The 12,144-nt window shown below is 39.3% G+C and overlaps 1 long non-coding RNA gene across 1 annotated transcript in view; it reads left to right on the plus strand.

Moving 5' to 3' along the window:
- Positions 1–11,674, plus strand: part of LOC135112086 (uncharacterized) — a 102,791-nt gene extending 91,117 nt beyond the window's left edge. Inside the window, exon 3 of the long non-coding RNA XR_010274054.1 lies at positions 11,355–11,674. This is a non-coding gene — a long non-coding RNA (uncharacterized LOC135112086). The remainder of the gene's footprint in view (positions 1–11,354) is intronic.
- Positions 11,675–12,144: the final 470 nt, after the last annotated feature.

Raw genomic sequence — 12,144 nt, forward strand, 5'->3', positions numbered from 1 at the left:
CTGAATATGGCTTTCCGGAATGGCAGAGATGTGGAATTCCGGTTGACCAGACCTTCCGTTGTGTCTCAAAATAGAACCTTACCACAAGCCACGTGAACGTTATTTATTTGACAGGGGATGTACGTAAGAGCACAAACTTTTTAACGAATTTTCATCTCGAAATATAGCTGAGTGTTTACAAAATCTTAATAAATCTTGGCATTTTATCATCTCTATAGAAAACTGAAGTCCCGCTGGAAGGATGAATCATCTCTCTTACGCGTATCCAGAAGAGCGATAACTGCAAACAACAGACACACTTTGCTCTCTGGTGAGGCGGAATAACACACAGATTCCTTGCCCCTCTCCCCCGTGGTGGACTTGCCTCGCCTCGCCTCCCTGGACACAGATGCACAGGGCTCAGTGAGTGCAGACAAATGCGAAACCCACAGCGTTTTGCCATCGGGTGTACATGTATATGACTATCAAGCGGCGTGGAAGATCTGAACCACTCCATCATTCACTCTGGGATGCCTTGAAATTAAACCTTAAACTTGCAACACAGCGTTCTGCTTAACTTGAGAATTCATAGCAATCAAAGGGATAAGGGTGTTCTCCAGAGTGCTATAATGAGCATCCCTGAAGGTGGAGTTAGTGCTTGAGTGTCTGGAGGATGCTGGGGCGTGGAGAGTTAATGGATGTAGATGGTGTGGGCCTTTTGACGACTGAAGGGCGTGGAGAAATAGAGGATATGGATTACAGGATATGGGTCTTTTCAGGTGTAGAGGGCATAGAGGGTGTTGAAGATGGAAGGTGGAGGGAGTGGACAGTGTGAGGGTGTGATGGCGCGCCTGGCGATGTGTCTGTCACTTGCTGTCTTCCTCCTCTTGGCTTTATTTAATTTCTTTGTAGGGTGGAGCCGGTATCATGTTATCAAAGGGTTGAGTGTGAAGGGATGCTGGGATTTATGTATCTGTGTGTATGTGAGAGAGAGAGAGAGAGAGAGAGAGAGAGAGAGAGAGAGAGAGAGAGAGAGAGAGAGAGAGAGAGAGAGAGAGAGAGAGAGATACTCACCCAATATTCACCTTGCAACATCACAACTTTCTGTAAATGCCAAAGAACAACCCAGAAAAGAGAGAATGAAAACCCAAATAAACACATGAATAATAATAATAATAATAATAATAATAATAATAATAATAATAATAATAATAATAATAATAATAATAAACTGAGCAAATCAATAAATGTATGAAATGAATATATAAAAAGATAATTATATAGTGATATCCATAATGCGCAATTGATGGATGGATAGATGGATAGGTGAGTCTTACTTCTGGTGTCACGAGGCTCAGGGAAGCAGGATATTTAAAGAGATATATGTCTTGGGCAAAAAATAAATAAATAAATAAAATAAAATAAAATAAATAAATAAATGAAATGAAAATAAATAAATAAATAAATCTACAAGGAAAAAAATGTCCTTCAATAATGTATGCTTCAGTTCCTCTTCGAGTTATTGTCTTTTTTCCTGATTTGGTCAATTATCTTGTTTCCTTTATTCCTTTATTTTGTATGCCTCTTTTATTTCCTCGCGTTTCTTTTCTTTTGTTTTATTTACTTACTTTTTTTTTTTTTGGGGGGGTTTTGTCTTCACCTCTGTTCACGAATCTTCTCTTTATTTCACTCCATTAGTTTTCACTTCTTTTTTCTCTTCTCTCCTTTCCTGTCCTCTTCACCTTTCTCCTCTCCTATCCTCTCCTCCCCTCTCTTTACTCCTCACCTCTCCTATCCTCCTGACCTCTTACCTCTCCTCTCCTCCTGGCTTAGGTTAGAATAGTGTAAGGTTAGGTTAGGTTACATTGCATTAAATTAGATTAGATTAGGTTAGGTTGGGTAGCATCACGCGTTAGGTTTCGCGGTACGGGTCTGCCTCTAATCCGGCGTAATCCTGCAGCCACACCGGACACGAATCAAACAGGTTTCCGCCGTGTTTGTCTCTCTCGGGAATCAGTTTGTTGTGGTCTGTACAGGAATCATACTCGTCTTCGCCACGCTTGTCTCGGCGGGGCATCATTGTGTTGTGCTCTGTGTTCTGCGACTTGAATGGGCTTAATCTGGTGGTGGTGGTGGTGGTGGTGGTCGTGGTAGTGGAGGGAAGCAAGGTTCTTTAAAGGATTATCTTATTGATGTATTTGTGTGTGTGTATTTGGGAGGAGGGTTGTTGATGTCTTCGTTTTTCTTTTCTTGTTGTTATTGTGATTTTCATTATTATTATTTTTATTGTTTTCTTATATATATGTTTTTTTTTTATTATGTTCTTCTTGTATGGGTAGTTTCCTTATATTTGTATTTCCTCCTGTTTTTTTTTATTTTATTTTATTTTCATTTACCATTTACTTTCCTCTGTCTCCATTTCTTAGAATCTGCTATTATTATTTCCTCTGGAGTTATCTGTCCTCAAAATTCCCTCAGAGATTTGTGAGTATTTTCATTATTCAACATTTTGGTATTATTTTATTTTCCTTCCTCTTTCTATTGAATCGTGATCTGTGTGTTATTGGAACAGCGTCTTTCTTTTCTTTTTTTTTTTTTTCTCAAAGGAAAATCAAATAAGATTCCCTTTCATGTCTGTATTGAAGTGTTTGTGGCATTCCGTTTTCTGTATTGCTATTGTTACGATATGTTGTGTTGGTGGGGATTGGAGGAGACAAAGTTCTTATTATGTTTATATCTTTTTGTGTCCAAGTGATTACTGTACTCTCTCTCTCTCTCTCTCTCTCTCTCTCTCTCTCTCTCTCTCTCTCTCTCTCTCTCTCTCTCTCTCTCTCTCTCTCTCTCTCTCTAAAATTTGTCATATTTCTCTAAGATTTCCATGTTTTTATCTTCTCAAATTTGTCATATTTCTCTAAGATTTCCATGTTTTTATCTTCTCACGCTGGAGTGGTTACAGAGTATTGCTGTATGTATTGAATAACGTCAAGATGCTTCCTTCTGTAGCGTCTGACGTAAGTAGTCGTGGTGCACTTACAGATTACATGGAAGTGATAATGGAGTGGTTGGGCTTGCGTGAAGTGTCTGTAATGCCTGTCTTCATATCAAAAGTGCTCCAAGTTTCCTTCTTCCGTATTTGAACGTGAGTATGTGGAGAGTGAGCGAGTGAGTGTGTGTGTGGAAGTGGATGTTTTTTTAATCTTTTTTATTATTGTCTTGAGAAGTGAAGAGGAGAGGCTAGATACCCTGAAGTGGTCGCCTGTTTGTTTCTTCCCTTATTGAACTTAAGAACATAAGAATAAAAGAAAATAAGGGAAGTTGCAAAAAACCATCAGGCCTACACGTGGCAGTACCTGTAAGAAACATGCCTACTTATTTCCGCCTATCATCCCCATCCATAAATTTGTCTGATCTTCTTTTTAAGCCCTGTAATGACTCAGCATTAACAATCAGGTTATTGAGTCTGTTCCATTCATTTACCACTCTATTTAAAAACAATTCCCTCCTATCTCTTTCTTGAACATAAACTTGTGTACGAGTTTATCTAAATTTGAACGAGTGGAAATGTAGGAAAATTAGTAACCTCTTGGGTATCGAAACGTCATTTTATTTATTTATTTATTTATTTTTTTTTTTTATCATCATTACCCTAAGAAGTTAAGAAGCAAGAGTCGATACTGAAGTAGACGCCTGTATTTTGCTTTTCTTGAACCCGAGTGTACAAATTTGTCGAATTTATATAAACGAAAACAATTTTTATACCTTTTGGATTTCGAAGTGTCTTTTAATGTGGAAGTGATCGCTGTATGTTCCTCCATTTTAGTTAACGCCATCATTATTACGAACTTATATGGGTGAAAAGGTAGATTTAATTTCCCCCTTTGTAACGCCGAGAACCAAAGCTGTAACAGTCGGCGAGAAAATGGCCTCCTGAAATTCATGTAACTGTAAACTGGCAAGGATGGGGAAATAAGTTTTTTTTCCTGTATTTTTTGCACCAAGAATCGAAGTTACAGTCAGTACGTAGCTGGACACCTTCCCTCATCCTCGTATTGAACTGAAACGGCCATTCTAAAACCGTAAACTGTAAACTGATGAGAAAGCAGAAATATGTTTGTTTCCTCTATTCATTACTTTCAGATTCAAACAAATTACACTCGATACTAAAAAATAAATAAATAAATAAATAAATAAATAAATAAATAAAAAAATCCACCATTCCTTATCCTCTTATTGAACCGAAGTGAACGAGAACGCCAAAAGTTTACATACCAGAACATCCTTTTTCTTTTTCCTTACTTTTTTTTTTTTTATCATCCAAGAAATCAAAGGAGTAAGAGGAAGTGAAGATATTTACGTGCTATCTTGGGTGCTCACAGGTCTTGCCTCCACCTCAAGGAGCTTATTCACCACATCACATTTGTCACCCTTACCTGCGCACACCTGAGCCAAAGGAGACGGCCAGCCAGGTGCTCTAGTCAATAACTTAAGCCCCTCTTGAATGTCGCCGCTGTGAGTGCACGTAGGGAAGGTGCGGACAGGTGGGACAGGTGAGGCGAGGTGAGGTGAAGGAGGGCAGGTAGTCAGGTGAGGTGGTGGTGGTGGTGGTAGTGGTAGTGGGTCTCTCTCTCTCTCTCTCTCTCTCTCTCTCTCTCTCTCTCTCTCTCTCTCTCTCTCTCTCTCTCTCTCTCTCTCTCTCTCTCTCTCTCTCTCTCTCTCTCTCTCACGCCTACATGTCTTGTCCGTCTAGAGAGAGAGAGAGAGAGAGAGAGAGAGAGAGAGAGAGAGAGAGAGAGAGAGAGAGAGAGAGAGAAGGATTACAACCACTCTCTTCATCAGTGGAATACCTTATTCTACCCACACAGGAAGGGATTCAGGAAGAGGAAGAGGAAGAGGAGGAGGAGGAGGAGGAGGAGGAGGAGGAGGAGGAGGAGGAGGAGGAGGAGGAGGAGGAGGAGGAGGAGGAGATGCGAAGGAGCAGCAGAAGAAAAGGGAAAAGGCAAGAAGAAGGAGGAGAGCCCAGAAGATGGAGAAAGAGGAGGAGGAGGAGGAGGAGGAGGAGGAGGAGGAGGAGGAGGAGGAAGAGGAAGAGGAGTGGGGGCTTTTAAAAGAGGACGCTGCTAAGAGGGTTTTACGAAGACTCTTGATGAGGTGAGAGGGAGAGAGTAAGAGGGTGAGAGATCTTCCTGTACTGATGGGAGGGAGAGAGAGGGAGAGAGGGAGAGAGAGTGAGAGACAGAGGGAGAGAGTAAGGGAGTCAAGGTGAGAGGCTTATGTAAATGGGGTGTGTTAGAGAGAGAGAGAGAGAGAGAGAGAGAGAGAGAGAGAGAGAGAGAGAGAGAGAGAGAGAGAGAGAGAGAGAGAGAGAGAGAGCGCATCATATTCACATTCATCACAGTCATTACGCAAGGCTGTCACACAAACAAAAACCCCTGACACTTTTGATCGCAAACTGCACGTCACCAGAATGACCTAACCCAACCTAACCTAATCTAACTTAATCTAATATTACCTAACCTAACTTAACAACCTACCCTGACCTAACCACACTTAACATAACCAGACCTAACATAACTTAGCATTACCTGTCCTAATCTGACCTAACCTAGCATTACCTGACCTAATCTGACGTAACCTAGCATTACCTGACCTAATCTGACCTAACCTAGCATTACCTGACCTAATTTGACGTAACCTAGCATTACCTGACCAAACCTGTCCTAACCTAACATTACCTGACCTAACCTGTCCTGTCCTAACATTATCTGACCTAATCTGACCTAACCTAACCTATCCTCTACAACCAAACCTAATCCTTTCACCCCGACACAGTTCCTCCATTAACCACGGTTTGGACACAGTTTTGCACTTAGTCCCTTATATTGTTCTGTAGCCAAGAGAAGATAAAATAGACATAATATTCTCTGGGATTGTGGTGGTGACGAAACACAGGATACAGCAGGAGAGCTTTATTTCTCTAACGTTAGAAAAATAAAGTTCTATATCCATTGTTTCATCACCGCCATAGTCCCATAAATTTGTCCAAATCTATACTTTATATTCTCCCTCTTTTCTGCGTCCATGCAAGGAAGTTTTTACAGTGATGTGAATTTTAACATAGAATGACCATAGATGTTAAGGTGAAGAATATAACATAACAACATAACATAACCAGAAGATCTTCACATAAGCTAACCTTTCTTAACCGAACAGAACCAAAATTACGTTGTTCATTGCATGACTCATAAGGGATTTTTTACAACGCCATTGGTATTGTATAGTGAACTCCCGGGCAGGTGTTCCACAGGTGTGTCCGTTACCTGTGTTTTAGGATATTAGGGACCGGAAGGGGAAGGGAAGTTAAAGTGAGAAAAGTGGAGAGAAATCTGGTTGTTGTGTATATATTAACCTAATGTTGTTTTTTAATTTACAAACTATTTGCTTGTGGCCCTATTCTTAAAAAGTCCAAGGTTTTATTACGATTGCATTAAACAGGTGAAGTGGAAGTTATTGGAGTTTTTCAAAGGTGCTTTCATGATTCTTACGAGAGTTTAACAAAAATTTTGCACTATCTATTGGAAAAACACGCGTGAAAACTGAACTTTGAAATTAGTCCTTTTGAAAGTCCAGACACGAAAAGCGGCTGGAGGCGTAAGGTGTTTGTGTAGGAGGTGGTGGTTGTGGTGGTGATAAGTAGCACGTGGAAAATGAGAGTAAAACAAGGAAAAATGAACAAAACTATCAACATATATTCATAATAAGACTCCAATGGCATCCACTCTTTACGTTTTCTTCGTTGCTTCATTTTCTTCGTTGCTCCGAGGCGAGAATGTAAAAGGTGAATAGGAAGTGAAGGAGAATTCTGAAAATGATCTCAGAGGGAATTGAAACCTCTTCCGCCGCACACTCTTTTGAAGCTGTGGTGGTGGTGGTGGTGGTAGTGGCGGTGGGAGAGTCAGTTTAAAGGGAACTTAAAGAGATGAAGTTCTGTAAATGATTTGAGGTGAGGGAGGATTAAAATGCCTCCTGTTTTAGAGTGTTTCTGTCTTTCTCTCTTTGTCAGTATCTTGTCTTGTGTTTGTCATCTTGTTTTATGTTGTCTGTGTCTCTTTTGTATCTGTTCCTGTGTCTGTCACCCTTCATGTTGCTCGGTTTGTCTCACTTTCTGTCTGTCACCCTGTCTGAGCTGTTTACGTGTTTCTATCTGCATTTCTTTCTTTTTTTCTTTCTTTCTTTCCCTTCTTAGTTTTCTTTTTTTCTTTCTTTCTGCCTGTCTGTCTGTCTGTGTCTGTCTGTCTCTGTATCTGTCTATCTGTCTAAATATTTGTCCATCTGTCTGTCTATGTGTGTTTGTCTCTGCTTCTAACACCATAAAAATGGAATCTGTACCTAAAAGTTGTACGTACATGAAGAGTTATGTTATTTTAAACTCTCACCAATGAACAAACAGGAGATTTAAAGATTTCAGAGTCACTGACATTGTTCTGTTGACTTCGTAATGTGCTCCAGTCTGAGCTTCCGTCACTCCCACATGCTCCCACACCTCTCTCTCTCTCTCTCTCTCTCTCTCTCTCTCTCTCTCTCTCTCTCTCTCTCTCTCTCTCTCTCTCTCTCTCTCTCTCTCTCTCTCTCTCTCTCTCTCTCTCTCTCTCTCTCTCTCTCTCTCTCTCCCCTCAGTCGATAAAGTGTGTAAAAAATTTAAAAGGTTTTGCAATTCAAAATTTTCCTCAAAGATTACCGATGGTTGAATCATAGAAAGTAAAAGAATATTGATATAAAAGTATAAATCAATCGATAAAGCGTGTTTCTAATGTTTTAATTTCTTTTAAAAGTGAAATATAGTTATTATTTATGCACCACTCTTAAAAGTTTTTAAAGAATTTAATACAGATATACAATGGTTCCTCTTTAAGTAAGGAACATATTTCTATTATCATATAGAAATTTTGAAATTGGAAATTTTTTTCGCATTTTGTTTTTTTATTAAGTCCTGACCTGTAAAACGTTTTATTTATTTATTTATTTATATTTTATTTTTTTTATTTATGCGATTAAAAATTTTCTTCTAAAATTACAGATGATTAAACTCTCTCATTTCTGCTACTACTTCTTGCCGCTTCACACACACACACACACACACACACACACACACACACACACACACACACACACACACACACACACACACACACACACACTTTACATTTAAGAATATGTGAAAGCAACATGAAAAATAGTGCAAAAATAAAATATAACTAATTATATTACATCAGTTTTGAGTACAGTCTCCTCCACGCCATGTTTGTTTATCATCAGCGTGGTTTCCCTCTGCACTATTCACAAGCATATGTACTCGTATAGTCCCTAGAACTGCTATCATATCTTAATTTAACTTGACACAATATAATCTTGTTTAATTCTACCCAAATCTAATTAATGAATCCAACTTAATCTAAACCTACCTAAACCTATCTTATCTAACCTTACTTTTTTACATAATTTAAGCATAACATGAAACTTAGTAACCTTACCTAACATCACTTTATCTTACCTAAGCTAACTTAATCTTACCTAACCATAGATTACCTAACTTTACCTAGTCCTAATCTGAGCTAACGTAACCCTAACTTTACCTAACCTTACTTAACCAGATATAACCAAACGTAACTTAATTTGACCTTGCTTAACGCTGCCAAAACTCATCTAAGCTAATCTTAATAAATCTTACTAGCCACAAATATAATCTAACCTAACCTGACCTAACTTAACTTAACCAGACAAAACAAAACGTAACTTAATTTAACCTTATCCAACCCTGTCCATCCTTACTTAACCTAGTCTTAACCACAAACAACCTAACCTAACTTAACCTAACCTAACTTAACCTAACCTAACTTAACCTAAAATAACCTAAAACTGCATGACTGTATTTAAGACTCACAAATTTCCATAATCAAAGAATGAAAAGAAAAAAAAAATGAAAGAGTTACATCCGCCAGTAACCGAACTCTTGCCTCCCGCCATGCTCAGCCGTGCGTGCGTGCGTGCGTGAGCCGTGAATACACAAACAAATAAGCAAGCAAATAAACAAACAAGTAAACATCCAAACACACACACTCATCGATCTGTATCCATCACGGAGTAACAGAACATGAGAAGCGGTGTTCTTCGGCGGAGAGAGAGAGAGAGAGAGAGAGAGAGAGAGAGAGAGAGAGAGAGAGAGAGAGAGAGAGAGAGAGAGAGAGAGAGAGAGAGACACTGTAGAACTGAGAGTGAGTGAGTCAGGAATTGAATCTTGCACGTGGAGAGAAAAATTTTTGAGGAGAGACAGACAGAAGGAGAGAGAACAGAGAGACACTGGAGGGAAGGGGAAGAAGAGAAAGAGGGAAGGGAGGAATGTAGAAGAGAAGGATAGGAAAGAGAGAAAATGGATTGACACTATAGGGAAGAGAGAGAGAGAGAGAGAGAGAGAGAGAGAGAGAGAGAGAGAGAGAGAGAGAGAGAGAGAGAATGGGAACAAAGAAAAATCTCTCTCTCTCTCTCTCTCTCTCTCTCTCTCTCTCTCTCTCTCTCTCTCATCAGATGATCCTTTGTCACCTCTTTTATGTATTTTCGGAGGGTGGAGGTGAGTAAATGTTTAGGTGTGTGTGTGTGTGTGTGTGTGTGTGTGTGTGTGTGTGTGTGTGTGTGTGTGTGTGTGTTCCCTTTTCAATCACTGGTTAAGTTATGTGCTTTTGTATTAGAAAGGAAGAGGAGGAGGAGGAGGAAGAAGATGGAAGAGAAAATAAGTAGGAGGACAGCAAATCGTGGGGAGGAGGAGGAGGAGGAGGAGGAGGAGGAGCTGAAAGGATAGATGAAGTACACAGAGAGAGAGAGAGAGAGAGAGAGAGAGAGAGAGAGAGAGAGAGAGAGAGAGAGAGAGAGAGAGAATGTAAAATATGCAAATAAGGATAATGAGAAAGGGGAAAAAAAGGAGGAAGGTGAGGGTAACAAAAGAGAGCTAGGGAGGAAATTGATCAGACGAATTAGTAAAGGGAGGAGGAGGAGAAGGAGGAGGAGGAGGAGGAGGAGGAGGAGGAGGAGGAGGAGGAGGAGGGATAGTGGTAGTGACAGAACAAAGAAGAAAATGGTAACACGGAAGAGAACAGAGACAAATAAATACGTAAGAAGAAAAGGAGAACCTTCTTTGTGTATTGTTCTTATTTTTTTCCTTATTTTCATTCTTATTTTGAACACGTCTCCGTTTATCTAATTAAGTCTCCCCAGAAGAATTCCGTAACACGCTAAACATATTGAGCATTTTTAACACCACTGACAACTAACACGCAGCACACAAACCAACACTCTATCAGGATTTTTATCACATTTTTCTTTCCTCAAGTTTTATTCGTATGAGACAACCACACCATATTAAAGAAACAAAACGTGCTACCTGACACTGTACACCACGCAGCACTGAACACCACGTGACACTAAGCACCACATAACACACCGATGATGACACCAGGTATAACTTAAACCACATACATTACGTAACACCACATAACAAAACGCGTCACATTCAGTATTACCACAATTAAAACATCCCCCACACACACAGTAATCTACACTATACCCTTTAACATTCAACCTCCGTATATAAACTAACACAGATCATATTTTTCACCATCTACTATACGATGTATCTTATAAATCAAAACAAATTAAACATAAATATGATAAGTGCATAAACATTAGATAAATTCAAGAGGAGGCTGGATAAATGTATGGGTAATGAGACAGATGCGAAATTTTAAGTGTTCAGGACCTGGTTTGTGTAAGTCAGCTAACCTTTTGCCGTCATAAGAACAAAGTAACACAAGAAAATTAGGGAAACTACAAGAAATCATCCGGCCTACACGTGGCAGTCCCTCTGTAAAACCTACTCACCTATTTCTATCTATTATCCTTATCCATAAATGTGTGGAATACTCTTTTAAATCTCCTTAATGACTCACCACTAACAATATGAGCCTTTTGCATTCATCTACCACTCTATTTGAAAACATGTACTTGTCTTACTGCCCTTTATTCTATTATCCTATGTTTCTCTTCTATTATGAATGGGTGATACTAATATGACAGGTCCTAAAATTCAACTAACCAGGACTTCCCTCGTGTGAATCAACTGGTATTTTGCTGTTATAATATACTACTGTTCTATATTCTCCTATACCATTATCCTGTTCTCGTTTTCTGTTCAGCGTTGATAATATTACATTCTATATTTGAAGTACTATAAACTCGCCTTGTGTAGCAGTGTTGTAATTTGCAGTGTTGTAATGTTATACTACTGCCCTATATTCTCTCATCCTATATTCCTTTTCCGTTATTCCCAGGTGAAGGTGAAGGATCGTGCGCCAGGCAGAGAGGCAGAGACACGGACAGGAAACACGTCGTACACATCAGCATCTTCCCTCAAGTGGCAGGCAGATCTCCCGCGTCGCCCTCTGAACATAAGGTATCAGTGTGCCGTGTTTACTTGGGAATCATTGGCGAGCAGCGGATCACACGGGTGGGATACGCGGGCCTTGCTCCTCCGCGCCTCCTCATAGCTTCGTGTCCCGGGCGTGGTGTGAGGGATCCCGCCAAGACGCGAGGGACATACACTGATGCGATGTGTTGATTTTGGTTCTTGTGTTGTGTGTGTGTGTGTGTGTGTGTGTGTGTGTGTTTGTTTCGTGAGTGTTTTTTTTTTTGTATTATTATTACTATTATTATTATTATTATTGTTGTTGTTATTATTATTTGAGGGAGGATAATATTTGCTTTCTTTTTCTTTTAGGGTATCGAAAAGAGATGTTTTGCTTTATTTGATTTATTTATTCATCTATTTATTCATTTATTTTATGGTTTATCTGGTTATGTGAGTAATTAATTGATTGGTTGATTGATTGATGGCAAGGAAATCAAGTGAAGCCGCGAGTGGTATTATTGTGTGTTTCTTATTTATATTTTATTATCAGCTTAGTAATCAAGTTATCCTCTAATCTACTCAGTAATTCGTTTATTTACTCTTCCTCGGTCAGTGACAAAGTGTAAATAATGGACTGTTGTAATTTGGTTATTTTCACTGTGGGAATTTATTGATCTTTTATATTTTATCTTTATTTTTGTTCTCCTTGGGAA

The sequence above is a fragment of the Scylla paramamosain genome, chromosome 23, assembly GCF_035594125.1.
Source record: "Scylla paramamosain isolate STU-SP2022 chromosome 23, ASM3559412v1, whole genome shotgun sequence".
NCBI classification, from domain to species: domain Eukaryota; kingdom Metazoa; phylum Arthropoda; class Malacostraca; order Decapoda; family Portunidae; genus Scylla; species Scylla paramamosain.